The sequence below is a fragment of the Alligator sinensis genome, unplaced genomic scaffold (genome assembly GCF_000455745.1).
Source record: "Alligator sinensis unplaced genomic scaffold, ASM45574v1 scaffold486_1, whole genome shotgun sequence".
Classification (NCBI taxonomy): Eukaryota; Metazoa; Chordata; order Crocodylia; family Alligatoridae; genus Alligator; species Alligator sinensis.
Genome location: NW_005842053.1, coordinates 387008 through 391918, shown reverse-complemented (window position 1 = coordinate 391918; position 4911 = coordinate 387008). Strand labels below are relative to the sequence as shown.

The window sequence follows — 4911 nt, the reverse complement described above, 5'->3', positions numbered from 1 at the left end:
CCCCCATTCAACCTCCCCCCCCCAAAAAAAAACCCCCAAAAAACTGGGGAAAAGGACTACAGACTGTAAAAGTAACTTAGAAGTAACTCAGAAGTTAACCACGAAACTTCATAATAAAAAAAATGAATTGTTTAAAGAACGGTCACACTGAAGTGCAAATGTTGATATGTTCTATTAAAATAATCTCTCTTCTTTCTCTAATGGACCACAGTTGGAGTCTTAAAATTTCTGTTATTTAGTGGAACTCTCCTTCTAATAGAAATAGTCAAACCATTGAAGAAATTGAGGTAACTAACATTGTATATTTTATTTTCATATGATCTACCATAGAGGTAGCTTTTATAGATACTTAGTGATGTGTATGTAATAATAGCCAGCAGTAGGTTTTGAAGTTTTGTTGTTGCTTTTTTGGTTAGTATAAAAAGGTTAATGCGTTTTATGCACACTAAAATGTTCTGTCTCTTATTTCAGTTTTTCCTTTTTTGTGGTATTTGGTCTTCATTGACATTTCTATTATCTGCACTCTCATAAATTAAAAGGCTGATAAATATATCTACTAGATTCTTACCAGATTTATAAAGCAGACAAAAAAAGAAAAAAAAAACAGCTCTTGACAGATTCTCACCCTAATATGACTGATTGATTTTAAAACCAGGTTAAAGAAGATTTAATAATGAAAATCATGATATACTGGTATCAAAACTAGAAAAATGATATGCAGTGCTAGATTGGCAGGACCATGAACAGTTTGAAAGCATCTTATGAAACAGTCATAGTACAGTTTTTCAGTTGTTGCTTGTTGAGAAGAATTATATTAAAAGAGAATATCTGCACTTGTTCTCAGAGGGGATCTTCTGCACATAACACTTGTTAAGTAGGTTTAGTTATTAGGGGCCAGCTGAAAGTGTGCCATATTGTGATGGGAGTTCCAGTGTCTTTCCCCCTTTTGGCTAGATTGAGAGAGGATGTGTAAAATTTTGGACTTAATATTTAGAGCAAGCCACAGTTAAAATTGCATGGAGAACTTTAACATTTGTGCAGATGATGCAAATGAATCTTGACTAATGTTGTAAGGGTGAAATAGCCAAGTGGATAATCTTACCTCTCTCAACAAGGTGTTTCTGCATAGAGGCCAATGATGACAGATTTCAGCCTCAAAGACAGTTTTAACAGGTAGCCAAAAGTGACAGATAGTCTGGCCTGTTATTTTTGTGATGTTGGGGTGGCTGCATTCTGAGCATTTGATTGTTGTGCTAGCTATGGACGTGGGTATGCATCTGTCTGTGGATGCTCTATGAGTGGATATTCTGCCTTTTCTGTGAAGCCCCAAAGAGTATAATTCAGAAAACTCTCACTGGACTGCTGCATCTTCAGAATAAAGTTGTAACTTTCATTTTGCTATCTGGCTCCTGCCTCTGGCATGGCCCCATGGTGTGTCCTATACTTGACCACGACCAGTGTCTGACACAAATGCTTTAACCACGTTATGCAAAACTCTAGAACTCTTGGTTCAGAGATGATACCGTTTGTTAGACCAACTAAGAAATCACAAAAAAACTGAACCAACAGTTCTAGAGTTTTGCAGTTCTTTTTGTCTCAGACCAACACAGCTACCAAATACATCCTTTATAACCAAGTTACTCACTTTCAACTCATTTTTACTAATGGATATCAATTGTCTGTTATGCTTGAAAAGGTTGATCTTGATAAGGAGAAGTAGGGGACATGGTCATGCTGTGATATTTCTGGTTTTTTGGGAAGTGTTCTCCAATTCTTAGAGGTACTGAAATCCTAGGTAGTTTCCCCCTTGTAGTAAAGGAAAAAAAAAGCCAATCTTACATATGAAATTCTTCTCTTGCTGGAACTAAAGCAAATTGGTTTCAGAGGGTTCTGGCCATAAACTTTTTTCTCAGTAATAAGCTTCTGTTTAGTCAGTGTGTTAAGAGATGTTTTTAAATGATACTGCCAAATTTATTTGTTAAGTCTGGGGTTTCACAGAGTGACCTTGTGTTCTTGGGGTGCCCTTTCATGGATTAGCTCAGGTTTATTTTACACCCTTTTCACTGAATAACTGAAGGAGCCATCAGCCAGTTGACCTGGTGGAACTGAGGGGTCGGCTTGGTGGCAGAATGCGTGTACACCACAGATATAAACCTCTCATCCTTACTGGACTTGTTATATCTAGATGTCGTCTTAAATGCCTCCCCATCTGTTCATGTATCTTTGAATAAGTATTTCCCCCCCCCCCCCCCCCGTCCTTAATCAAATATATCAAGTACTTGAGAAGATAGGTTAAGGTGAGGAAGAATATGTTGTGCTTTCCTCCCTTTCCTCTTTGATACCCAGAAAAATAATCTCCTTGGTCTGCTTGCGTTACCTTTCTCTTCCACAGATTGCAGTAAGGCCCGAAACTGAAAGACAAGGTTCTTTGAGTAAATCTGATATTTTTTATTAGAGCAACTGAAATATTTATTAATTTACTTATTTATTATTAGACCAACTAAAAGATATTTCAGGTACAACCCGAACACTTGCAAAGAAGAATTTTTCCAGCTACTGTAGTTGGTCTAATACATGGTATCGGATTTACCCAAAAAACCTTGTCTGCCTGTGTCCTTAGGCTACAACCAACACCCCTGAAACTGAAAGATGCACATTTTGCTTCAACTTGAATTCTGGGCACTAGGCTGAAAGAGCCTGAGGAAGTTAGTGTAGTAAATGTAAGACCACCTGGAAAATTACAGACTTATAAATTGGTGTGTATATGTAGTTTTTGCTTTCTGGGGAAGGAGGGAGGTATTGAAATTTGCTGAATATTCACTAATTAATAACAGTGCCATGCTTAGGAGAGGCTTGCTTACATAATTTTGTTATGAAAGAGTACTGCTGGTTGAACTCCAGGCATCTCTGTTGCTATTAAACTGTTCTTTCCGAATGCCTCTGATATGCTGCCTTTTGCATGAGAAGGGTTAAGAGGAGACAACCTCCTGTCAAAGACCTTGTTTTTAATTTTGCCTCTCACACTGGCACAGATCCGGCTAAGAGCAGCCCAGATTAGTTCGGAAAACCTTTGAAGAGATTTAAGATGTCCTTCAGCCAGTTTGAAGGTTTTTGTCTTGCAAATCCAGTACAAGGGCGCCTGCAGGCATCTCGACCCTTGCTGTGCTGCTGATGCAGCTCAAGGTCACACTAACCCGCCCTGTGACATTCAACAACAAAAAAAATTATGCGGTGAAACTGCTTCAGCATTCAGCCAACCAACAACTTCCTCAGTTCCTCACTGAAGGAAGAAGTGTGGGGGCTTTTTTCTTTTTCTTTCTCTCTCCTGCCCTCTCCCTCTCTCTCTCTCCTTTTCTCTCTCTTTCTCTCTCTTTTTTTGGCTTCGTGGATTTTTGCTGTAGGAAATAATCCAGGATTTCTGGTGTGTGTGATGACAAGGTCATTTCTTAATTAGAACACATGTAAAGAACAAAGCTAAATGGCTTCAAAACAGCTTTGTAGTTGATGGAGAGGATTTAAATTATTTAAAGAGATAGTCACCCAAGTATGATGGAAACTGAATTCTAAACACGTTAACTCTTGCAGTGCTCTGCAGTTTCCTTGTGCTAGTCTAAAGGAAATCTAAAACTTGAGAAGGATCAATATTTTAACTGCTGCTAAATGAACATTTTGCATTCATTTATAGATGCAAAATAATATTATGTACTCTTTTCTCTAAGTGATGAAAGCCAGAACTTTATTATCCTTTTACCATTGTGCTACTAGGTGGCTACAGAGAACTGTATAAAAGGTTCCTGAAAGATTAGTAAATTAATTAATGTGGCTGAATCATTATTTTTAGGGAAGTAGTGTATTTTTAATAATCATACATGCATTCTGTTCAAAAGTCTAGGGTTAGATGAGTACCCCCACTACTCAGAATGATTGCAAAAAAAATAAAGAAGTATTTGGGAGAAAGGGGTAGGAACTGAAGAGAGTACAGCTGTAATAAAAAGTGGCAGATTCAATTAAAATACCTTTTTTTGGTTTTTAAGCTAGTGCATTATGTAAGTTTTGGAGACCCCTTGATATTAGACATTTTTCTTGGATTTTGTGTTTGTCTACAGTCCAGTGTATGTGCACACATACAGGTTTTCTCTTGCAAAGGTTGATGCCCTGCAGCAACCTGTCTCTTGGCTCCCCCCCCCCCCCCCCATCTCTTTTTTCTCCATATTCCAACCCCCAACTTTATCTTTTTTAAACTTTGTATTGGCCAACTTCAGGTTTTTTACTGTCTTTTTGAGCTGAGAAAGAGAAAATTCAGACAGCTAGCTAGATAACCTGCTAAGCAACCCCATCTTCTGGAGGGGCTTACTGTAAGAGGGAAGTGGTGCTTCCAAGGGAAGTGGTGCTGGCTCCTACCCTGGGGGTCTTTAAGAAGCGGCTTGATGCCTACCTGGCTGGGGTCATTTGAGCCCAGTTTTCTTTCTGCCCAGGCAGGGGGTCGGACCTGAAGATCTGCAAGGTCCCTTCCAACCCTACTTCTATGATTCTGTGAAGATCTCCGTGATGGAGGAGAGCTTGAGTGGATAGCATGTTCTGCTCCACATGACTTGTATTCATAGCCACAGATCGCTGTCCTTCCAACAGGAGACACAAAATGTTCAATATATTTTTATCAGGTTTTCATTTTTTTTAATATTAATAAAGAAGGAAACATTTTGCTAGGGCACTACTGAGAATGTTCTTTATGGTTGTGTAGTTACTGCATCAAAGAGGACTGGTAAAGAAAACAATATGTCTACTTGCTGCCCTAGTCAAAAATGTAACATTAACATTTCCTTCTGTTATTTAAAGGCTTTCAGATGTAAATGACAAAACACATATTGGGGGGTGGGGTTTAATTTGAGTTGTTTCTCTCTTTCTCCCCCC

At 38.5% G+C, this 4911-nt stretch overlaps 1 protein-coding gene across 3 annotated transcripts in view; it reads left to right on the top strand.

The window, feature by feature from the left end:
* NRIP1 (nuclear receptor interacting protein 1) overlaps positions 1–4911 on the top strand; it is a 93580-nt gene that overhangs the window by 47636 nt on the left and 41033 nt on the right. The gene's annotated exons all lie outside the window — the stretch shown is intronic.